We start from the raw sequence: 26,633 nt of genomic DNA on the forward strand, positions 1-26,633 counted from the left end.
AACTGCAGAGTATGGCTTTACTGTTTAATTTCACATGATATGTTGGGAACAGTAGCTACAGTTATGCTACTGTTTTAAAATATTTAAAGATGAGATTTATTCTAAAGAGTTTTACTCTGAAAGTTTGATTTCACAGTGTGATGTTCTGTGTGTACTGGCAGAGTAAATATTGCACTTTTTCCCTTTTGTCCACTATGATGCAACCTTGGAGTTAGAATATAAAATTTAATGAGGCATACATTGCACAAAGAAAAAAAAAGAAACACTTTTTTGTGTGTTTTTAAGGATTTTTGACTCGCTAGTTTTGATACTCATCTTTCAAAAACAGGTGAGTCAAAGGACATTTCATCAGTCACTCATAAGTAAACCAATATCAAGGATAGTTCTACATTTATCTTCATAGTCAAACTCATGTACAAACTAGCAATAACAAATTTATTTATTTTTTATTTATTTTACATTTGATGACCGGGCTGATCCAACTGGATATATGTACATTTTCAGCAGATGCCAGGGGAGAAAAGCTCCAATGAACACAAATATTAGTTATTTTACATGACTGATTCTAAAAATACAGGTACATCACAAATTTGTTAGCAATTCTTTACATTTCTTTACATTGCTGGTTGAAGATTCTTTATACATGAAATGATTTGGGAAATAATACAGGAAGATGTTTGTATTGACATGAGATTAATATGTGAAAACACACTCCCTTTATAGGTTAGCAGAGGAACACCTACTTGGTACAGAAAGAGTACCATGTACCCAGAGATAAGTGAGGAAGTTAGTCAGGGTTAGCACAAGGGTATAACCAATGTTTTTTGAGGTATAGTTTCAGTTTATTTTTAAAAAGTGTTATTGAGGAAAGCAAGGTTAGGTCACTAGGGAGTGAGTTCAAGGTTTTACCAGCAGTGTTAGAGAACAAGGACTCACCAGCCATATTGTTGGTTTTGCTTATTTGTACAAGTAGTTTGTTTGATGAGCTGAGAGGGTCTTAAGCTTATTGTAGGGGGTGATAAGGTTAGTAAGTATTGGGGTATTAGTATGTTCATACAGCATCTGGTGTACGACTGTTATTTGGTTATATGCTAATTGGTTTGGTAACTCTAGCCATCCTAGTTGTTCTAGGTTATGACAGTGATGGGTTCTGAAAGCAGAGCCAGTGGCAAATCTGGCAATATTGTTATAGGAGATTGCTAGCTTGTTAAGGTTATTTTTACACAAGTTAGTAAATATAGGGGAAGCATAGAAGATAATAGAGATTAAATGGGTGTGGGCAATAGTAGCCCAAGCTAGTGGCGTCAGGAAGGGTTTGATCCTATAAAGGGAGCCGAGTTTTTTGTTCACTGTTTTTATTGTACTGTTAATATGAGTGTCAAAGTTAAGGTTGTTATCAATTAATACCCCTAGTAGTTTGATAGTGGGATCAGGAGATATGATAGTACCACTGTTTGATATAACAGTAAAGTTAAGTCGGGAGCCCCTATGAGTTGAAGTGAATAATAATAGTTTTGCTTTTTGGGGTTCAAGATGAGGCAATAGTGTAGAAGCCATTTTTCGACTGTATTAAACACCTTTTGGGTTGCAGTCTGTAGATCGGATGGAGAAGTGGCTGAGCATATTAATGTGGAATCATCTGAATATTGGATACAAGTAGCTTGTGGAATTACTGAATGTAGGTCATTAATAAAAATAGAAAATAGGAGAGGACCTAATATAGAGCCTTGAGGGACACCAAGGGCAATGAGAAGGTGAGTGGATAAGTTATTATCCCATAGTACAGCCTGCTGTCTATTGTTTAAGTAGGACTTGAACCATTGTATAGCCAGTGTGTCTAGTGAAAGCGTTTTAAGTATGTTTATGAGTAGTTGACGGTTAACCATATCGAAGGCTTTAGAGATATCAATAAACAGGGCTGAGGAAAGAATGTTGTTATTACAATTTTTGTTAATGCAATCAGTGAAGGATAAGAGGGCAGAGGTGGTGCTATGAAATAGCCTAAAACCATGTTGACAGTTAGCTAGTAGGTTGTTTTGGGGACGGTAGTTTAGCAGTTGTTTATGGACACATTTTTCCATAATTTTTGCCAGGGGTGATAGTATAGCTATGGGTCTGTAGTTATAACTCATTGGAGTTACCACCTTTATGTAGGGGGATAATATGTGAAATTTTCCAGATAGATGAGATGGTTCCTTAGTTATAGTTTTATTAATCAGGATGGATATGGGATAGGCTATGGCTTTTGCAGCTTTTTGCAAATATTCTGATGGTAGTAGATTAGCTGAGGGGGTGGTTGGTTTAAGTTTCTGAATAAGGGTACACACAAGGGATGTAGGAGCAGGTTGAAAGTGAAATGAGGAGAGTGAGCTAGATATAGCAGTAGTCAGGCTTGAGCTGTCAGGAGATTGTTGGTTGGCAAGAGAGTGGATGGTCTCTGTAAGGAAAGTGTTAAAGGTATTGGCCATTTGTTTGGGATTATCATGGTTAGTGCCTGATGGGATTGGTGTGACAGAATGACCAGGGTGTAAAAGTTTATTGATGCCTGCCAAAAACTTTTGAGGTTTGTTGGAGTTGATAGTAAAAGTTTATTTTATCTAACAGAATGGCTTTTTTTGTATCATTTCTTAACTGTCTAAATTTTATATGATCTGCAGGGCATTTTGTAGTATGCCGTTTGGCCCAGACTTTATTTCTAAGTAGGATTTTTTTGTTTGGTTACTTTTGCGATCCATGGGGCAGGTTTAATCTTAGTTCTAATAGTACGTGTTGGTGCATGGCAGTCTAAAATGGCTAAGAATTTAGTGTTAAAGTATTTTACTGCTTCCTCCAGTGGAAGATGTTTTAGGGCTGACCAATCACATGCCCTCAGTTCACTTTGGAAGATGTCAGGATTGAAATTTTTGTTGCTCCTTACTGTCTTATGGGTGGTTAGGTTAGGAATATCAGTCTTATGCCTGATTGTAAATGTGAGAGAGTGGTCACTTACAACGTCAGGGAGGGTCCCTACCTTGTATAATTGGTGAATATATCACAGCCGAGTCCTAAAAGTTGAACTTTATTTTTTTTTCATTTGCTATGTGCTCTAGCAGGTTATTATATTGGGTATAATGAAAGGCACATCTCCAATGATTAAGAAACTGAATGCTTTACTGGAGACATTGGAAGCTGTGTGCTTTTGCTAATAAACAGGAAATTCTAGTTGCTTTTTTAACTAGATGTTTTTTGCCTCCATTCCTGCTAATGATCATGCCTTCTGCTGATTAGGTTTAGTTGATTTATACTTTATTATAAGCGACATATATCCCATACCATATGTAGGAAAGAACTTCCCAGGAAAAGCTATCATTCCACTGGCTATGAGGGGTGTTTGTTTTACCACCATCATCCCAGCAAGTGAGAGAGTATCTTATACTATATCCGCTCCTTTGGTGGTAACACAAACAACTGTGTCATCAAAGAGATCATGCATGCCCCTTAGCATCAAGGCCATTGTCACCAGATTGGGAAAATACAGCTCATGCACTCCCTGCTCACTAGCTTATTGATATCTGTGAAGCCACTGCTATGACCTGGAGTATCAATAGGAACCACTACACCCCCCCCCCCATGATGGGATTGTGCACGATCTCTACATCTTAGCCAAACTCAGGCCACTTGGGCTGTAGTCAAAACTATATCCCTCTGTGCTATTGGCTAATTCCTGATTTTCACCAGCACAGTATATACAATATGACATTAAATAATCGGGGGGGGGGCAGAGTTGGTGGATGGCTATACTAAAATACTCTTGGAATTATTGTCCTTCTCTCGACTCAGCTTGTAACAAAGAGAAAAAACATTTTTATATCAAGCTAAATCATACAGAGAAATCCATCCTGTTTTATATTTTTGGTTAAGTACTACTCCATTTACCTAAAAATTAAGCTTTTGTCTAAAAAAAAATTTCCTTTCTTCAGAGCTAAATATCATACGAAGAAGTACAATGCACATCAGCTGCTGAAATTAGGATTCTTGCACAAAAGTAAAATAAAATAAAACTAGGGCTGTTGCAGTTTTCTGACACAATCCAACAAACATTATAATATAATTTGGCAAAAGACATCAGAAATGTTTATTTTTGATCACCATGGAAGTGACTGCTTCAAAATACTAGGTAGGATTTGCTTCACAGAAGAAGAAGGGGTTTGAGATGACTGGGCAAGAAAAGGGCTAACAGATATCAAAGAGCTCAACAAGAGTTGTCAAGACACTTGCACAGCAAGGACTGATATCATGGAGAAAAATAAATATACATACTTATTCATTTACAGGTGTTGTCCAGATGAACCTGCTATTGAATAATTGTACCTTTTGATGTCAGTTCCACTTCTGAAACACAGTAAATAAATAACTGCTGCTTGGCTCAAACATAAAATATTTAGGCATTTTGTTTTATCTGTGAGCTAATTAAATGTTTCAACTGTTTGTTTTCTGGTGTTTTTGATATCATGACTACATGAATAGGTACAGCACTAGTTAATACAATTAAATTCTCTAAAGAAGCAAGCATGGAACAGAGTATGTAGCAATTAAATGAAAGTGTGCTTATAGATGAGTAGATGGATTCATAAGAGCGATACACAATAAAATAAACTGGATGATTTGCATAAGAAACAAAGATCCTATGCAATTTCATAATTTTTAGTACAATGAACTCATTTTGCATGAAAATACATAGCAATCGCAAAACATTTTTGGTGGGAAAAAAGTGTAGCTATTTCTTAGTATAATCAACTCCATGATCATTATGTCTGTGGGCAAGAGAAATCACTCTTCCTGTGACCAATTAGAGGAAACCGTAATTCATTCATCTGTCAACTACAATAATCCTGAAATATACCTCAACATAAACAGACATATCAGACCACAAGAAATGGACTTGTAGTCTCAAATAAATAAAAAAAATGTATTCCTTTACATAAGTACTTAATCATTTCTCAAAAGAAAAAAAGTCTTAATTCCACAAGGGAGTTTTTGTCTTTTTGGCTTTTCCCGGTTAGGGTTCGCCACAGAGGAACTCCGGTCCGCTAATGATTGGAAGTCGATTTTTATGGTGCCGAGTTGCCAGCCCGACACCCAACCTTCAGCGAAGGCATGCCCATTCATGCATGTCTTTCGGAGGTCAATCAACCATGGGGAAGACATGCAGACTCCACACAGAAGGCACTCCAGCCGAGAATCGAACAGGAGAACCTCTTGCTGTGAGGCAAAGGAGTATTTATTCAAAATCATTAATAGGCACTTAAATTTGAAACATGGAACATTACTGTAGAAGAGACTACTACCTCAGACTACAAATATTCACAGTCTGTTATGTGTGCAATACACGTGTAATAGACATGCAATCAGTATGACTAAATTGTCCAAAAATAACTGGGGACATTGCAAATTCTAATAAAAGTTAAATGTTTACTTTTGTGCAAGATGGAGTAGAAAGACAATATACTAGAAATTTTCTGATAAATGACAAGAAAACAGAAGTATGAATAATACACATGCTTTATGGCAGTGTCAGAGAGTACTCCATCCTTCAAGAAATAAACTTTACCATGATAAGATAAAGCGTTTAAAATGGTAGGCTTTTTCGTGTATTTATACAGCTTGAATACATTTCTAGAGATTGTCTAGTTCTGGCATTTATGTCAGACATTTTTATGTCCATGTATGCAATTTCCATGTGCAATTGGGATATGCATGATAAATTAAATTTCTTGTAGTTTACATTTGGGAAACAAATTTCATGATAAGCTGCAAAGCTGGAAGTGAAGAAATGTCTACCCTATCTCTAAAGTTAAATATACACCATTTATCAATAAATGTGATCCCAACGTATTCGATTTAAACGTTCCTGTTCTTTTTCTTAGTTTGCATTTTCTCAGTCATTTCAGTGGGATGAATTAGTTTCAAAACATATCTTTTGAATATAGCATGATTCATAAGCTGTTTTTTCTTCTAGTTATTGCATGCATTTTAATCTTTATGAATCTTTTTTTTTATAAAGCAAGCTGACTTTCTGCTAATGTTTTAATACAGTAATGAGGATTGTATTTTATTATGTCTGTTTTATTATTTTACTTAAAGATAAATGTACTGGCCCTTGGCTGAGAAACTTAAAACTAAAATACATACAGTGGATATAAAAAATGCATACATCCCTGTTAAAATACCAGGTTTTTGTGATATAAAAAAATGAGATGGCAACAAATAATTTCAACACATTTTCCACCTTTAATGTGACCTATAACCTGTACAATTAAATTGAAAAAAACAAATCTGTTAGGGGAAAATATAAAAAAATAAAACACATATAATACGCTGGTTGCTTAAGTGTGCACACCCTTATACTAATACTTTATTGTGTGTGCAGACCCTTAAACTAATACTTTGTTGAAGCACCTTTTAATTTAATTACAACATTCACTTTTCTTGGGTACACACCTGCCATCAATTAAAGAGATTCTGATTAACCCCAAATAAAGTTCTGCTGTCCTAGTAGGATTTTCCTGACATTTATTCAGTTGCATGCTATAGCAAAAGCCATGGCTCACAGAGAGCTTATAAAGCATCAAAATGATCTCATTGTTGAAAGGTATCAGTCAGGAGAAGGGTACAAAAACATTTCCACAGCATTGGATATACTATGGAACACAGTGAAGACAGTCATCAAAAAGTGCAGAAAATATGGCACAACAGTGACGTTGAAAAGACCTGGACGTGCCTCCAAAATTGATGAAAAGACAAGACAAAAACTGGTCAGTGAGGCTGCCAAGAGACCTACAGCAACACTGAAGGAGCTGCAGGAATTTCTGGCAAGTACTGGTTGTGTACTAAAAATGACAAACAATCTCCCGTATTCTACATATGTCTGGACTATGGGATAGGGTGGCAAGACAGAAGCTTTTTCTTACACAGAAAAGCATCCAGACCCAGCTAAAATATGCAAAACGATACATCAAGTCTCCCAAAAGCATGTTGGAAAATGTGTTATGGTGTGATGAGACCAAGGTTGAACTTTTTGGCCACAATTCCAAAAGGTACTTTTGGCGCAAAAACAACACTTTGCATTACCAAAAGAACACCATCCCCATGGTGAAGCATGGTGGTGGCAGTATCATGCTTTGGGTTGCTTTTCTTCAGCTGGAACTGAGGCTTTAGTCAAAGTGGAGGGAATTATGAACAGTTTCAATTACCAGTCACTTTTGGCCCAAAATCTTCAGGCGTCTGCTAGAAGATGAAGAGGAATTTCACCTTTCAACATGGCAATGACCCCAAGCATACATCCAAATCAACAAAAGAATGGCTTCACCAAAAGAAAAAAAAAGTTATGTACTCACCATAACATTCCATCTGAGTAATTGTACTTCATTTGTCTTCAACCTGTGGAATACAGATCTCTATCGGATCTGAACCGGCAAAGTTTACTAGCATCAGCTCCGAGCTCCAGACTCCTCACCTTACACATAATACACCTCCAGTGCCTTCCATCCCCAGATCGAGTTTGCTGAAATTATACTTAGAACCCGACCTGATAACATACTTGAGACCTGTACTGCAGCCCGTAGGCTGAACATTTGCCAAGGGTCCAGGGGAAGGAGGGAAGGATGGTTGAAGACAAATGAAGTACAACTACTCAGATGGAACGTTATGGTGAGTACATAACTTTTTTATCTGAAGTAGTTTAAATCATTTGGTCTTCAACCTGTGGGACAGAGTCCCAGCTACTAAACTCCTGGGAGGCCCTCATGGAAGGATATTTCGGAGCTCCACAGAGCCAAAGGATGCTCCCCTTCTAGATGTCAAATCCAATTTGTAATGGGAAATAAACATATGAGATGAGGACCAGGTAGCTACAGAGCAAATGTCATCCAAAGACACCCTAGACCAGAAAGCTGCAGATGTAACCATGGACCTAGTGGAATGAGCTTTATTTATCCTGACCTGGAGGAGACATGCCTTTGTCCTTATAGACCTACAGGATGCATGGAGAAATCCACCTAGCTATAGTGATCTTGGAAATAGGTTTGCACAAAAAGTGTCTATAGAACAAAACAAACAATTGATCAGATTTATGAATTTGTTTTGGCCTGTGTAAATGAACATCCAACATTTATTGGTTTATTTATTTATTTATGTATTTATTTATTTATATTAGTTGACCGGGAGTGTCTGACTGGACATAGGTCCATTTTCAGTGGAGGCCCGGGGAGAAAAGCTCCACAGTTAAAACAAACAGACAGTAGTTACATTGGATTACATAGTGATTAACAATTTACATAGCAATTACTTACAACATAGTTACAGATGAAGAACATAGTACATCAGTAGACAACTAGAATCTATCTGTGAAGTACATAACAGACATTAACAAATGTTACAATAAGAAGTTCCTGCTGTATAATAAGTACTAGGCTTATGAGCATCTGAGCTTGCTATAATTAAGGTAGTTAGTGGAGTGGAAAGAAAGGTAGTGGTTGGATGGGGTGGGTGATATTAGAGTGGGAGTTGAAAGGGCATAGCCAGCATGTTTTTAGGTGTGCTTTTAGTAAAGTTTTGACGTGGGTGCATGATGGTATGCAGGTAATTGTGGGTGGGAGGGTGTTCCATAATTTGGCTATGGCGCAAGAGAATAGTGCTTCACCAGCAGAGTTATTGGCTTTAGTGATCTGCAAGTGATTTTTGCTGCTGGATCTTAGTGGTCTGGTGGTGCGATAGGGTTGGAGTAGATTCTGGAGGGATGGGACATTTAGTGGATGGTTTACTAGTTTGTGGGTGAGTGAGAGTTGATACCATTGAAGGAGGTGAGGGAGTTCAAGCTAGCTCAGTTCAGCAAGTGAGAGACAGTGGTGACTACGGTAGGATGTCCCTTGTGTGGCGAATTTGGCAATTTTGTTGTAGCAGGTCTCTGGCTTGTTTAGATCGCACTGCCTTAGGTTGGCATAAATTGGAGAGGCATAAAGTAGGGTGGAGATAAGGTGGGAATTTGCTATTGAAATCTTTGCTGCTTTGGTGAGAAGTTTCTTATTTCTGTATAATGCTGCTAGTTTTTTGTGGACTTTTTTATGGTCATAGATATGTGAATGTCAAATTTTAGTTTATTGTCTATTTCCACTCCTAGCAATTTGGTGTGTTTAGTTGGGTATATAGTGGTGTTGTCTTTTGCTGTGATGTTAAAGTGATGAAACATGTGTAGCTTGTTTTCCATTATATTGGTAAAATTGGGAAAGAACACAGGCAAATTTATAGTCTGATTGATATTGGCTGGTGATGCCACCTTAGGCAGAAAATATGGTTTGGTTCAAAGGGAAACTCTTATTTTTATGAAAAATCATGTACAGAAATTTTATGGATAAGGCCTGCACCGAAACCCTTCTTGCAGAGGTAATAGTAACCAGAAAAGCTGTTTTCCACAGTAGAAATTTTAGATCAGCAGTAGCGACAGGCTCAAAAGGCGGGGCAACCAGAGCTTGTAGAACCAAAGTAAGGTCACACGGGGGGACAGGATCTTTGACTGGGGGGGTGTAGCAAAAAAGTGCCTTCAATGAATGTTTTGCACAGTCTAGATGATGCCAAGGATGCAGAATTCTCACCCACATGAAAATGAGAAATGGCAGCTAACTGAACTTTGACAGTAGAAGAACTAGCACCATGCTGGAAAATATCAGCTAGAAAATCAAGAAAGGCGGAAATAGGAGCCATGAAAGGATCTAAACTCCTCTGAGAGGCACAGAAAGAAAAATGTTTCCACTTGCTGAGATAAACCTTTCTAGTTGAAGACTTATGAGCAGCCACCAAAATAGACTTAACTAAGGAGGAAAGTCCGGGAATCCTAGCAATTACGGGAACTGGAGAAGCCAAGCCGTGAGCTTCAGGCTGTCCAGACTCAAATGAGGCACCAAGGTGGAGCCAGAAGATGAGACCAAAGAAAGGCAAACCAAACCTGGCAAGGCCAGAATGGGGCAATGAGGATCACCTTGCTCCCCAGTCAACAAGCTTTCTACAGAAACCTGGGAATAAGAGGAACTGGTGGATAAGCATACAGGATTCTGAGAGGCCAAGCATGAACTAGAGTGTCTCTGGGGTCTCCCCCAGTGGGGGGTTCAGAGCGAAAAACCTGCTGAACTTCGCCTTGGAAGGAGATGCGAAGAGATCGCAACAAGGTTGACCCCACTCGCTGAAGATCTATTATGCTACTCATAAATTCAGAGACCTCTCATAAGGCATCAGAATGGTCCGACTTAGCCTGTCCACTAGAATGTTGGACCATCCCAGAATGTGCGTTGCGATGACAAAGTGAATGGTGGAGATCACCCATTCCCACGCTCTCATGGCCTCGCGACAAAGGGAATAAGATCTGGTCACTCCCTGTTTGTTGATATACCAGACAACTGACATGTTGCCTGATTGAATGGCAATCGTCTCCAGAGGAAGAAAGGCATGAAAGGCCTGCAATGCTAGAAGGACCGCCCTCATCTCTAGGACATTGATATGCAAGATGGTCTCTGAGGGTGACCACAGGCCTTGGACTGTCCTGCCCGAACAATGCCCTCCCCCACCCAAGTTGGGAGGCATCCATGATAACTGTGGTTTGGGCCAGGGCTGGAACAAAGGGTCATCCCTCAAAATGTTCGGAGAGCTCATCCACCATATGAGGGACGACCGAGACACTTGGCTTAGTTGGATAGGATAGGTTAGTGGTAAATCCAACAGGGACCACTGAACCGCTAGAGTCCATTGAAGATTCTGCATGTGTAGCCGAGCACATGGAAGAAGAGTTATGGTCACCGACATGGAGCCTAGGACCCTTAACACTGATTCTGCTGTCGGGAGGTGGGAACGGTAAATTAGGGAGACATGCCTCCTGAGGTCTGGAACTCTCTCCGAGGTCAGGAATACTTTGCCCTGGAGTGTGTCTATCCTGGCACCAATGTAGTCTATCGCCTGTACAGGCTCTAGAAGACATTTGGATGTGTTGATTGTGATACCCAAACTCAGGGCCAGTGTCAAAAAGTAGTCCCTGATCTAGGAAAGTAGACACCTGGTGGGAGCAGTGAGGAGCCAATCGTCCAGCTACGGATAGACCTGAATCCCCTGAAGCCTCAGGTGAGCCGCTACAACTGCCATCACTTTGGTAAACACCCTGGGGGCTGTGGTGAGACCAAAGGGTAGGGCCCAAAATTGATAATGATTGGCCCCTAGCTGGAAGCGGAGGAATCTCCTGGAGCTTCTGTGTATTTTTATGTGATAGTAAGCAGCCTGGAGATCTAACAAGCACATCCAGTCTCTGACTTGCAAGTACAGCATGATGGACTGTAGTGTGACCATTCAGAACTTTTCTTTCGCAACTGACAGATTCAGGGTAGAGAGGTCCAGGATGGGCCTTAAGTCCCCCATTTTCTTTTGCACCAAAAAGAACCGTGAGTAGAAACCCAATCCGGACTGATCTGGGGGGACAGTTTCAATGGCTTGTTTTCCTAGTAGCTTGGAAATTTCCTGTGCTGCTGACTCCCTTTGTGTGGTTGGAACATCTGGGAGGTTTTTGGGAGATAGGGGGTAACCCCCGAAGTGGACAGAATATCCTCTGGATATGATTTGAGGCACCCAGTGGTCCAATGTTATGGACACCCATGCCACTGGGTGCAAGGACAATTGTCCCCCGACTGCCTCCAGAGTAGAGCAGCTGGGCAACCCCTCAGGGTTGCTGCCCGGGGTCTGTCCGAGAATGGTTCTTGAGACCCAAAGTTTGGCGGACCCCCTCAGCCTCTGGGCCGGCATCCATTCTGTCCCCCGCTGACTCTAGGGGAAGAAGAGCCCTGAGTGTCCCGGGAATGCTGAGACTTCCGGAACCACATCTTCTTTTTCCCTCTCTGGTTCTGAGTAGAGGACCTTTGAGAGTTAGAAGCAGATCCTGATGGCAGACAGTGTCTTCCCATCCTTCTCACTTTGGACTAGTGTCTCCTTGATGGTCTTACTGAAAAGAGTCGAGCCGTCATAAGGGACATTGGCAAAGGATGCCTTAAAGGGTTCAGTAAATTGGCACAACCTGAGCCAGACATTATGCCTCATGGACATGCCAGACCCAGCCACTCCTTCCATAGCATGGGAGACGAGTCGCATGGACATATTTGATATGCTCTCAGAGTGGCCATTTTCGCGGAAAATTAAGCCTTGTCCTCCTACGACATGGACTTGGGTGGAGACTCCTCCAGCTCCTTCACTAGGTTATGTTGACGTCTTGTGACATGGGCCAAGTAGTTCAGTGCCCTTATTGACAAGGTAGCTGAAGCATACACCCATTTCCCTAGGTGGTCCATCTTCAGTGACTCGTGGTCAGGAGGGTGGACCGAGGAACTTTCCTGAGATAGTTCCTTCTTCATGGCTGCTGCTACCACCATGGCATCCACTGGGGAGCCCTTGTTCCAAGAAGGCCTGTCAACAGGGGGTGTTAAAACCTTATCAGGGCACTTGAGGATTGGCTCCACAGTATCTGGTTCCTTCCACACCCACAAGGTGATAAAATCCAGTAAAGGATCCATGGGCGGGGACACCCAAGACATAGATGGGCCCGTGCTGAAAGCCTCCAGAAACACAAACTCATCAGAGGAGGGCTTGGGGGCAGACCAACCACCCCACTGGTGCAGGATCTCCATGATGTTTCCAAAGGAGACATCATCGGGAGGTGATCTTGGGGAGTCTTCCCCATCACCTAAATCTGTGTCCTCAATTAGGGACTCTGGGAAATCCAAGTGCCTCCTCTTACCTGTATGCTTGTGAGGCGCATCTCCTATGGGGCTCTTTGAGGAGCACTCACAAGCCATCTGTCCCTCTGGTGGAACAGTCTGAGGCTCTTCAGGCACAGGCTGTCCCTCTGGTTAGATAATGGGGACTGTAGACAGTGCCAAGGGGGTCTGGGGGAAGACCGAGTGGGCAGTCAGGGGCCTTGATCCGATGGAGAGAACCCGTTCTACCACATCAAACATCAAAGGACAGCATACCTCCTGGGAAGCTAATAAGGAGGCCAGTCTCCCTGGATCTGACACGAGAATCGGAGCTGGACCCAAAGTGGACGAAGCTCCGAGGGGGGAACCTGGCCTAACAATGTCAGAGCCGATGGAAAAGGTTCCACTCCCTCGGATCCGACATTCAGGCTCTTGCTCCGAGAGTGGCTTGGATCCAAACTAGTCAGATCCAAGATGCTCCAGGCAGCTGTCGGCATCGAGGGGTCAACCGTGAGGAGGCCACGGACTCCGACCTTGCTGGTCAGGGAACCGAGGCCTGGGAGACTGAACGTGCTTCCTCCAGTTCCGGGGAGAACCTCTGAGACCGAAGCCAAGGAGAGTCAAAGATCCATGCAGACTTGCTTGGGGGCAAGAGGTCCGGGGACATCTTCCTCTTTTCTTTCATCTTCGACTCTATCTCCCACTCTCTACCTCTCCTCTGCTCCGCTACCACAGGCTTAAGATGCAGGAGTTTGAGTCCCAACCTGGGAGGGAGGGTAGGCCAGAGGAAGAGAAGCAGGAGAGGCAGTCACTTCAGCCATTGTGACTGAAGCCGAAGATGAGGAAGGAGGTTCAGTGGCAGGCAGATGACCTTTGAGAGCCAACTTGGCCTTTCTATCCCTCAAAGCTCGGGGACTGAACCCCACACAAATGGAGCAGTCCACATTAAGGTGGGCCATACCTAAGCACAAACACACACAGAGTGTGGCCATCCGCTGGGGAAAGCTTATGGCCACACTCTGTGCAGCGCTTAAAGATAAGCTTTTCAGCCATACTATAAAAAAAAAAAAAAAAAGAAAGAGAAAAACAAAAGCTTCTCTTCTAACTTTCTACACACACACCACACACACACACTGACACACTGGGGGGGGGCACAGACAAAAACTACTTTAACTAACTACAAACTACAAACCTACACTCGACGCCAAAGTTATGGGAGGGAGATTTCAGAAAACTTACAGTCAGAATCACCATGCTAGCTGAGCTCTAGAGGCACGATGTTTTACAAATCATGGCAAGCGAGATAATCTGGTAGCTTGATGCTAGCTGAGTAATCTCGCTTCGATCCACGGAGGATCCGGATTCGTATTGGTTGAAGAAAGAATGAAGCAAAAAAACTCAGATTTAATTTAAAGAATGGCCCAGCCAGAGCCCCAGACATAAAAAAAATAGAAAATATGTGGTAACCTAAAGGAGAGGGCTGGCAGGGAGATGCCCTCACAATCTGACAGATCTGGAGCATGTTTGCAAGGAAGACTGGGCAAATATTGCCAAGTTCAGATGTGTCATGCTGATAGACTCCTACCCAAGAAGACTGAATGCTGTAATTAATTTTCTAGTTGCTCCAGCACACTTCCTGGTTAAGGTTTTAAGTGAAAGCCAGAAAGATAAAAAAAAGACAGTAATCATAAAACAATCATACAGAATGCAAGCAACATTCTGCTCACCAGTCCACAGGACAGCAAAGTCAAATGGAAAGAGTACTTCCAGCAAATTCTCAGTGAAGAACACCCCACTGAAGCTGTACTACCCCATGTGAACCCTGCATAGAAGAAGTAATAACACTAAACAAATTGAAATCAGGGAAAGCAGCAGAATTCAATGAAGTCATTACAGATATGATCAATATGTTGAGTAAGTTAGAAGTGAAAAAGCTCCTGTGGATATTCATCCCAGGGTGGAGAGCACAATGAGCATTCTGGGGGTAGTATAAAAGAACAAAGAGGTCATTTACAATTACAGGCAATACAGAGCTATCAAAATCCTGTTAAACTGCATGAAAGTTCTGGCGAGTGTGACTAATAAACAAATACAGTGAGTGGTAAAAAGTAAAAACTATGCCAGCATTGGACCTAGATGCCAAATCATTGCATATATGTTGCACAATATAGAATGATTTCCTTACTACCATAGACACATAATTGCCATTAACCAGGTTGCTATCTACGTGCATTCACAAATCTCTGTCCACTTTGTCTACTCTTAGGGATGCAATATCAATATGGTAGTTTCTGGGGTAGCTGTCTCCCCAAAAGATACTATTATGGATTTATTGGCATTGATTTTTAGATAGTGGCTCTTGCATCATTTATTGTTCTGTGTCAGGCTAATTGGGGGAACTTTGTGTTTTTGTGGAATTCTATGACATTGCCTGGTTTGCAATCATCTGAAAATTTGGTGAAATGGAGGACCTTGAAATTGGCCTTGATTTCAAAGAAGGTGACGTTAAAAAAAAGAGCAGGCCTGGCACTGAGCCTTGAGAACTTTGTTCATGACTGGATATTTTGTGGCAGTAAACTCTACTATCTTAACTTCTTTGATGCCATCTTTGAGCTAGCTGATTATCCAGATTGTGACATAGTGGTTTATACCTACTTTTGTGAGCTTGTCTTTAATACCCAAGTATAGTATTGAGTTGAATGCTTTGGCCAGGTAAAGATAGGCAACAAGCAACATTTGCCCTCATTCCTTGCCTTGATAACCCTTTTCCTAAAGTTGTCTACCAAGCTGAGTTGGCATGACCTATCCCTAATGATGTCAGACTGGGTTGAATCCAGTGACTTAAGGCTTCCTATGTCATTGTTTATCATGTCCATGCTAATTCTTTCCATGGCTTTGCATATGAGAATAATCAGACATAAAGGCCTATAGCTACCTGGGTCTGAAAATGGCCAGCCCTTTTGCTGAAAGATGACAGTTGCAGTCCTCCATTTGCTTGTCAGATTACCAGACTGGAGGTTATAGTTAAATAGTGATTCTAATGGCCCTGATAGGTTGTATTTTATTCTGTTAAGGAGGAATCCTAGGGTATTATTGGGCCCCATCAATGCAGTGCTTTTGGCCTTGGAGAGTGCAGTGAGAACCTGTTCCCCTTAGCGGTAGGTGTTGAGTTATGACACCAAATGATAGAAATCGGGAGCAGGAGAAAAATGAGAAAAATGGGAAAAAAAGAACATCTTATCAGCTTCATGTATCTTGGAGGGGTGGATGAGGGGAAGGGAAGTCTGAATGAAGTTATCAAAACTAGAATCAGAGGTGCTGCAGATAAATGGCAGAGTGTGTCATGAGTAGTATGTGACAGAAGAATGATGGAGAAGCTGAAGAGTAAGGCGTACACAACAGTTATACAACACATGCTTGTGTATGGCACAGAAACCTGAGCAGTTGAGGAAACTTGAGGAGATAGAGATTTTTGCATGGGATGGGTAGAAGGATGTACACTGTGGGACAGACAAGGAAATGAAGACAGCAGAGCAAAAACCAAGGTAGCACCAATTATCAAGAAGATAAAACAGATTAGATTACAGCACTTCAGTCAAATATGCAGAAAAACAGAAGATGATTTGGTGAAGAAGATTTGGAAAAACAGGAAGAAAACAGGAGTAGTTGAGGACGTTCATCAGTAGACAGATGGATTGCATGACAGAAGACCTGTGGCAAACCAGCACAACTATCAAAGATGGTAAGAGAATGACACTGAATAAAGTGAGGTAGAAAAAGTTGGCATTGCAGTCTGTCCCATATAGAAAAATCAGAAAAAGGAGTTTGGTGATGATGATGTTGATGGCCTCTTTAAGTAAGATGCTTTACATACATTTATGGAATTGGTAAGAGGTAAATATGAATATTCTTAGTTAACTTTTATGGTAAATACAGGGTTTCATTCCTTATACTTTCAATTAGCTACTTTGCAACACTGGATAAATCAGTTAATCAGACAGTGTTCCACAGTGGCACTGAAAAAGAACTGACAGGCCTATCTGGTTAACAAATGAAAAATTAAAGCACTTTGGAAAGAGGATGCAGACTACTCTACCAGAGATATTGGATGACCAAATTGGTGTATCTAGGGAAATGGCTTTTCTGAGCTATGAGACAGGACTGGAATTACCTAAACATAGTAAGGTCTTGCTGAGTCTAATTATGGTGGCTGCCAAAAACCAATTACTAGAAAATGGAAATCAAAGTTGAAACCAGTTGTACTGGAAGTAGTGAATATAGTAACAAAGATAAAACAGCTGGAATTGGGATCTTTAGAAAAGGGTAGGAAGAAATTACATAGGAAAAATCAGAATGGTGGGAACAATACATACAGGGGAGGAATGAGGTTAAAAGAAGGCAGGATTTGAATGAGCAATGTAATGTCTGACTGACAAAGTTTGAGCAGATTATAAGTGATGTATGATATTTGCAACTAAAATATGTCAATATTGCTTGCGATGTATAATGCTTGCAACTAAGATTATATCAATATGGTTTGTTTTCATTTATATAAATGTATGATTACCTATATAAGTGATAATTAAGATGTTTCTTGCTTTTTTTAAACAAGAAATATCTTTATTAAATTATCATCTATGACATAGGCTATGTTACATTTATATAAATGACAATAAACCATAGTGACACAATCTCAGTTGTAAACATTATACATTCCCTAATAATGGTGTTTCTTGTTTGAAATAAAAAAAACAGTTGCTAGATTTGTCACCCTGCTACACTTTCAACACAACATATGGCATAGCAAGCAGTTTATTGACTCTAAAGCTATTAGCTCAAAATAGATGCTATTCACTTCTGTCTGCATTCTGTGTGGCAGTGTTAACTGTGTTATTATTATATGCTCTTACAAATTTTATACTTTTTTATCTAATTCTTAGTAAATGGAGCAGGTAAACTACATGCCTTACAAAAATATAAGTCTGATCATATCGCTGTGTTCTCAAAATGAATGTCACAATTTCACTTCTTGAGATTTGCTTTTCTCCACTCTTGATGTAAATTTGTCGACTTCCATGCTTCAAACACATAGCAAACAGATAATGATCAGAGACCCAGTCATGATAATGTCTGTAATCTATAATTAAGAAATTGAAAACAGCTGAGAACTACAGTGTGAATAATCACAAAAGAAGGATGTTACAGTTTTTTCTTCATGTGAATCTGAGATTATTTTATGCATGGTAAAGGAAGAAAATGTGAAGAAAGCAAGATATAGTACCAGAAAAAAATAATAAATAAACTTGTGAGATTCAAGAATTTTTGTAAGGATGGAATAATAATGCAAATTCAATGTTCAGAAAAGGAATACAGCATATCTGGAAATGCATTAAATAATAAAGAAATTAGATAGGCAGTCTGGTTTAAGAATGGAGGACAAGATGAGGGACCTGGTGACACACAGGTATAAAGCCTTTACTGTGTCTCAGACAGTCCATGTTCAAATTAGAGGAACAGGTAGTGTAGGGACTGAAGGAGGGAGGAAAAGAATGAGTGTCTGACTTCAGCTTTCTCATCTGTAGGTGGTGGGGGGCATCCTAGGCTGATTGCAATAAGCAGCATTAAGTGTCTGGTGACCTGATACTACCTATGCATTCTCTGCTTCTATGAGAGGGCGTGCATGAGTGGAAGCTCATATGCACCAGTTAACGCAGCAACTGTGGCACTCACAAGGTTACCATGGGTGAAGCAAGAGTTAGGCTACATTCCTCGTTTGCAGTATGATGCTGTAACAGTGTCTACAGTCTCTTCATCTGTCCCAGTTGTGTGTTGCATTGTTGCATAGTGATGTAAGTGAAGCTGCTAGACACAGTGAACAAGGAGAGAAGCTATTAACAGCTGCTGATCAGCTGTGTGGAGGAAGAAAAAAGGGATTATGGAAAAGATATCCAATTCAAATAATATTAGCCAACAATATAGGTTCATAGGATCATAGGTAGAGGTACTCGGTCAGTTGCCCTTGCTGGCCATTATAAGCCTGATCAGTTTCCCTTTCGGTGCTTGATTTAACCTATCCCAAATAGTGTTAGACTGGCCTTACCCATCCTGTGGTCAGTAATTATATATTACCCCTACTGAGAAAAACTGGGATTATATCACTGATAATTTGAGAAAACCCATGCATGGGATAAAACATTTAGGAGCTGCCAATGTCTGTTAGAAGTACAGGGAGTAGATCTGGGATAAATTTTCTGTTCCCCATCCATAGATCCACATTGTTGAATATGGACAAGAGTGAGCTTCGTTTTACATGGATGGAGATTGTATTCAAGAGTAGCGGTATCCTCTCTGAAATAAACCTGTCCTTCAATTCCATTCTGTTGATGTTACAGAGGAGGTAAACACAGTAGGATAGCTAGGGTGAGGCAAGACTGGCAACTGCTCTGGGTGCATAAAGTTGGGGAGTACTGTCAGCCAAACTCGATCTGTTTTTCTGTCTTTGATACAATACTATCTTTTGAAAGCCAGTATTTTGTTTGCTGTCAAATCTAAACACTGCAGCATTGTGTGTGGTCTAAATTGTATCAAGCAGTTTGTTAAAGTTTAAAAGATTAGGAATCAGAAACACAAACATGCCAATAGAAAAACAAGCACAGAGTCACAGCACCTCCCACAAACACAAAACTCAATAGAAAATGTTGCAGCAAGTGCCATGAAAATAAATCCAAGCAACCACTCATGTAGTAGGAAATATGAATAGAGATGAATGTAAGGACCATCAAATCTCAATCCAAAATAGGAACATTACAAAACAAAACCACTACTTTGATTAAAAATCCCAGGTTGTTGTTGTTGTTAGTAAAATGTGTTGAATGGGGGTTGGGGGAAGGAAATGAATGGCTGGTACTGGAGACAGAGATTGTGGGTTGTGCATTTTTTTTTTTTTTGCCCTTCCATGGAAGAAATGAGGGGGCAAAGAGCTAAATGTAATAAGTTGGTCCCTACAATGTAGAGATGAGCTTATTACAGTGAAGTGCTTTTTTCTTATATTTTTTCTCTCTTCACTTGAAGAGCTGAGAGGGTGGGGCACTGGTTCATGGTTTTGGCACAGGGTGCTTTTTGAGCCAACTATACCTCTGGATTTTAATTCCTAGACTGAGTATTTCTGATGTTGTTTGACTTGCTGATTTGCCCTAAATCCGCCAGTACTGGCTTGGAGGATGCCTTGTATGCCTGATGCAGATAATTTCTTAACAATCTGTAGGATACCAAGTATAGTGACAGAGCTTTAAGTTGGTCCATGTAAGTCTCATATCCTTTTAATAAGATATCTCTGTGGGTGTTCCAGTTGTTGTATGCGTCTGGACAGATACATGCCAAAGGTGGCAGTATACTCAATGCCCGGCCTAATGAGGGCTGAGTAAAGGAGGGACAATGACATGACTATATCTAGACACAATCCCTTTGTTTATAAGTTGTGCAATATAGACAGACATTCTTTCAAAAATGGACATATATTTGTCAAATGTCAGGTCACTGTCCAGATAAGTCAATAGAAATTAATTTATTTTTTTAAATCGGTAATTTTGTGCTAAGGTGTACTTAAGGATTTATTTCAATCTCATATTTCTGGAAGTCAATTTCTAGAGATTATTTTTGGTAGGAATATGGGGAAAGCAGAATCATATATATAGATTAATCTTGTATAAGAAATGTAAATATAGGGGATGGATGCAGCTCATCCAACATAATTTTACTTTCCAGTATTTAATTATTTACACATGCATTTATTTTATGGAAAAAGTTAAGAAATGTAAATATGAATATTCTATTCATGGTCAGGAATTAGCAAACTGTAAAGTTCATAAAGTTAATATAAATATAACAAATAAAATACAACAAAGAAGAACCAGTTTGCATGGCAGAACTTCTTTAAAAAACTTATAAAACTTTAGTCACAGAAAAGTATAAAAAATATAAGCACTTTCACACCATGTAGTGTGTTTCATCAGATCTAATAGAGACAATATAAGTACCAGTCTGACACAGCTGCAGGTAAAGTCCATAAAACTAATAAAAATAAGAAATAAAACAGTAAGCGCTTTCAAGGTATACTCCTACGGCATCTTCAGACTGAATACTAAAGAACAACAGAGTCATTTAAATAGGACATCAATAAAACAATCAGCACATCAATTAAGCATACAATGGTTAAAGTGCCCGTACATAAAAACACAAACCTATATAGCAGTATCAATGTTTCAAGGCTCTGGCTTTCAAAAAAGGTTTAAGAGAGACAACCTCATTTAAACCAGGTGCTTTATCAGCATTTAAAGATAGAATCCACTTCTGTTCAGTGGATTCAGTCCGGTTCCTAATGATCCCCCCCCTTAAACTTTCTGAATTGATCTCAAGCACTAAGAATCTAAAATGATGATCTGTCCCATAATTAATGGTGTGCTTAGCCAGGGCATTATTTTTTTTACTATTTTTGATGTCTCTTTGATGTTCTAAAATTCTATCTTTTAGCTGTCTATTGCTCATCCCAACATAAAAAGCATGACATTTAATACAATAACTAAAGTAAACTATATTAGATGTCTTGCAATCAGCCTAAAAATCTATCTCCAATTTAAAATTCATATCAGGATATACATATTTGCAACCCGTATGAATGAACTTACATGCTGTGCAATTTCTACACTGAAACGTTCATTTCCTATCTGATCTATTCTCCTTATTATAGGGAGAGGTATTATAGCATAAGATTCTTTTCAGTGACTTGTTGTTTTAAAAGAAAAATGAAGAACTGTGTCTATAACATCTCTTAGTTCATCCATGGTGCCAAGTATTGCCCAATTCCTCTTAATAATGTCACAAACACCCTGTACATCTGAAGAATATGTTAGAGGAAATCTAATCACCTCTTGTCTATCTTTAACCTCAGTGGTTTCGGTAATAGCTCTATCTGCATAATAGGGTCTACATTTACCCTCTCTCTCTTTAAAAGCTTCTTTAATACACTCATTAAGATCTGATTCTTGATACCATTTGTTAAGAAACTCCATTTTTAGGGACTCTAATGCTGCTACCAGTAGTTCTTCATCATTATGAAGCCTCATAGTTCTATATACTTGCCACTTAATGACATTTTGAGTGACATGTCTCAGCTGCATACTGCTTCTATGCAACAAGTTATTTCCTATAAATAGTTGTAACTATATGTGTTATTTCTGCTTTGTTGATCTTGACATCAAGAAATTCAATTTCATCACACGAAAATTTATACGTAAACCTTAAAGAACCAGTTGATTGTTGCACGTAATCTATAAATTCAACCAGACAGCCTGCTGTCCCTTTCCATAGCAGAAAGACATCATCCACAAATCTAGAATAGCACAAAATATGATCAGAAAAGCCATCAGCTTGTAGTAGTACATCCCTCTCCCATTGTACTAGTACCAGGTTGGTGTAGCTGTAGCACAAGCTGTGCCCATATCTATGCCAACCTTCTGTGCAAAAATTGTTCTTCAAATAGGAACACATTGTTCTCTAATACAAGTTCTAATAATGCATTCATCAGATCTACTAACATCTCAAGAACAAACCATTTAAATATCTAAGAAAATGACCCAGCTAAGGCACGTGATCTAAGGAGAGGTTTTAAATGAACGTGTTTGTTTAAAGCTCTTCCTTTACCTTACTGTAATAATAACATACATTTTATTTCTAGACATTCCATTTTAGTCTTTACACCACCTTCCCTAATACTTCCCTTAAAAAATTCTAGTACAAAAAATGTAAAAGAACGACCGTCACCCTCACTAATCCAAGGCTTAGTCAAAGCATTCCTGTTATCACTTTTACTAATACAATACATATCCTCACGTATACGGTTCCTTAGACTGAGATTTGTCTTACCAATATAGTAACAACTGCATAAATCAAATACTGACAGATATATAAGAATTTGACTGGACCAATCAGCATAAAAAACAAACTTTATGTTTGTTTTTTATGCTGAGTGCCTTAGCCGGGTAAATTTTTAGATATTTAAATCATTTTTTCTTGAGATATTATTAGATTTGATGAAGCACTCTCTATGGTGTGAAAGTGCTTATCTTTCTTATACTTTTCTGTGAATAAAGTTTTATAAGTTTGTTAAGGAAGTTCTGCTTTGTCAAACTGATTTTTCTTTTGTTGCATTTTATCTATGTGTTGTGGAACCATTTTTTTTCCATTTTTGCTGGATTGATTTGTGTACTTAATACAGATATTATGTTCATTATTTGGAGGTACTAAAGGAAAAGATAAATAACATATAATAATTCAGGAGCAAGAAAGAAAGAAAGAAAGAAAGAAGAAAGAAAGAAAGAAATAAACAAACAATGTCAGATGCATTGTAGTCAACAATGTTGACAAAATTTGATTAAATACATTGAGTAAGTATACTGCACTGAATAATGCCAGCAGAAAAGACTGTAAGAAAAGATTTTATTTGAACACTAGAGCATCACAAATTATCATATGATGCTGGAAGTGTCATAAAGGATTGTCATTAGAGTTTTTTTGGGATTTGGTAGAAGATTAACTGAATGATGAAGGAATGATTTCTCATACTGAATAAGGAAATGAACAGTAATGCAGCAGTGTACAAAGAAAGTTGAAAACTGTAACAAGAACAAATTCTGTAAAAAACAATAACCAAAACACACTGCTGAAATTTTTACAGAGCAAGACAGCATTTCAATGTGTATGCTTTATGTTACTTGCTTGCATTATACCTTCATCTTATTTTTGTCCTGCCTATGTTTTGTCTGTCATCAAGAATTGCCATTCAATCTGACATCAGTCAGTACAGGTCTGACATACCTGAATGGCTAATAATGTTTGCATTGTTGCAGCATATACCTCCAGAGTCAAAATAGCCAGATGAAGGACAAATGGAATCCACTACATGATCATGAATCAGATCCCCACCAGCTATATCAGTTTCCTACTAGTTGGTTGTTTCTCCCCAATTACTATAAACACTGATCAATCTGCTTGGCTGTCTCTTGTGATTACTTATAAATACTGTTCAAACCTGTCAGTATACACATTATTTGTTTTTCTTTACTTTTACAGTTTATCAGAAAGATTTTATTTCATTTAAAAATTATTTAAATTGTTAAAGAAAAAAACACTGAAAGCTATTTTCTAAACAAAACAAAATAATGCAAAACAATCTCATACTAAAACAGACTTAGCATGAAAACAAGTAAACTTCTTTTCCCTTAACAGCCACATTTCATGAAAATGTATTTGCCAACCCATTAAACTACAAGAGATGTGCTGGGATTCATAATCAAGCAGAATATAGTGAAGCACTAATAAGCAGCTATGTAAAGGATACAGGAATTCAAAAGACTAATGTGCAAACCATTTACAACAGCTTAGGATGGCCACATGGATGCAAGTGTCAACATTTCAGGAGCAGCCCAGGAGTAATGTCTGGTAAAGTAACTTATTCAGAGTTGCACAGAAGTCAAAAGAAGGCAGAGGGACTCAATCTCTGTACTACAAGAAGCAATTCTAATGTTTCATAGCCGTATTCATCTCCACTAAGTGCTAGACAAATTGTTGTAGATAAAACACAGTGCATTTCACACCTGTGTACCTACAAGAAAACAGGCTAAATTAAAAATCAATACATAGTTAAGATATTAACTTTAACCTCAAAGACTTTATACAGTTCCATTTATTCACAGCTAAATAATAAAAACACTTAACAAATAAAGGAGACCAAAGATCATGCTTTATATGATATTTCTATTTACTGCAGTCAGTTTCCTTCAATTAAAACATATGGACTCTGTTTCATAAGTAGTTAATAAGCTTGAAGTCCAGGGGTCATAGAGAACCCTAGCCCAAATTTCCAATTGCCCTAGACTACTGTCTGGTTAAGTGTCTCTCTCAAAAACAGGACATAAATATGAGGCAAAATCAGAGATTTTATGCAAAAACTGGAGATAGATAGGAGCAGACTAGTCTTAATCACTTAAACATGTATATAATAACAGGTTTGGCATCAACATTTATTTATTTGATTTTTTATTTTTTTTCTTTGATAAATGGGTTAGTCCCATTAGGCTTTTGGCCTCTTTTCAGGGGAACCCAAGATGGCATATATACTTCTTTAGGAAATTTGCCCAGGACATAAAGGAACTTCCCATACTCTTTGGATCTGCTACATGGTGCAAGGGGGCTCCTTTAACAGCAAGAAAGTGGCCTAAGGGAAGTAGCAGAATGGAGGATGAGATAAAGGTTATGAAGATCTGGAGGTGGAAAATGAGAATTTGGAGAATAAAATGTTTGATATGGAATATCAGGATGCACATAAAGATTCATGTGTGGTGGATGATACAAATAAGCAGTGGTTAGCTGTCACAATGGAGAATAAAGTAAATGAATATGTTGGAGTGGTACAAATAACAGAATTGGCATTAGGATGGCTTGTAGATGATGATCTTTTGAAAACAATTGAACAGAAATATCAGTAGACAGTTCTGCTGCTTCATGGGGTATGAGGACAGATAACCTCTTTTAGACATACATTTCTAAGACCTTTAGCCCAGCACTTCTGGCCTATGGTTAATTATGTTTGCAGATGACTGTAAACTGGTGTTGTTATTCACTCTTAACTGACTCCCAATTGCTGAAGCGCAGCATAGACCATGTTAACAATTCATACAATGACAATGGTCTCAAATTAAAAGAGCAATGTGTAGCATAACTCATTTTAGTAAACAAAACAGTTTTACTTATCATATAGGAGGTGCACCCCTCCAGTCAGACACTGCTATAAGGGATATTGATACTAGTTTGATAATTCCTTAACATTTGACCATCATGTCTCCAAAGTAGTTTGAAAGCCTTTTATCTTGATCACCTAATTTCCAAAGGTATCTCCACTAGATTAAAAGCAGTCTTAGTTTCCATTTATTCATATCTTACTCCACCTATTACTGAATAGAATACAACTTTAGACATGCATTTATCTAAACATATCACACAACTGGAGACACCTCAGAGATTCATAACTAAAAATATCAGTGGCCTCAACATTCTTAGTTATCAGGAGAGACTGGCAGGCATTTCTCAGTACTCAATTATGTCTAGCCTTTTTGTGCCACAAAAGATCCAACCCTATTTTATCTCCTATTCCTTCACAAAATTATGGTACATCAAATAGTCAGACAATGGAACTAAACTTTCCTCAGAAGATAAATAAGGCACATCAGTGTGATAGATTCACATATTCATATCCCAGTGTATTCCTCACCACTGGATCAAACTTCCACTACATGTCAAGCAGAGTACCACCCTTGCCACCTTCAACATAAACCTAGATAACTGGATGGGCAGCTACAAACTCTCTCCTGGTCTATTTTATCTTACCCTCCTTGAGGCGAGAGTGAAATTTTGAAAACTTTTTTTTTTTTATCTAGGCTTAAAATGGTCTGCAGATTGAGTGCCTGGTACTTATCTATGAATCTATGGAAGTGCTGAGGATGGTGATATGGAAAAGGAATCAGGTGATGTGACAGCAGAGAATGCAGCAGTTAGAACTTATGCAGCAGTGACCGAAAGTAAAAGATGAAGCAGCAACACATCTGGTTTTGTGGCAGCAGAGAATGAAGTAATAAAACATGCAGCAGTGGTAGCAGGCAAGGAAGGAGTACAGCAAACAACATAGAAAACTATTTTTAGAAGGCAAAAGACAATATGGGCCCTGTAGGGGTCAGAGGGGGTAAAGTTAGCACTGAACCTATCTGCCAGGATGTTGGCAATATCAGTTGGTTCTATATATTTAGTGCCATTGTGCTGTAACTC

The 26,633-nt window shown here is 39.1% G+C and overlaps 1 protein-coding gene across 1 annotated transcript in view; it reads right to left on the reverse strand.

Moving 5' to 3' along the window:
* LRRC4C (leucine rich repeat containing 4C) overlaps positions 1–26,633 on the reverse strand; it is a 3,048,452-nt gene that overhangs the window by 1,286,930 nt on the left and 1,734,889 nt on the right. The gene's annotated exons all lie outside the window — the stretch shown is intronic.

This window comes from Protopterus annectens, chromosome 17.part0 (genome assembly GCF_019279795.1).
Source record: "Protopterus annectens isolate FY-2018-M chromosome 17.part0, PAN1.0, whole genome shotgun sequence".
Lineage (NCBI taxonomy): Eukaryota > Metazoa > Chordata > Ceratodontiformes > Protopteridae > Protopterus > Protopterus annectens.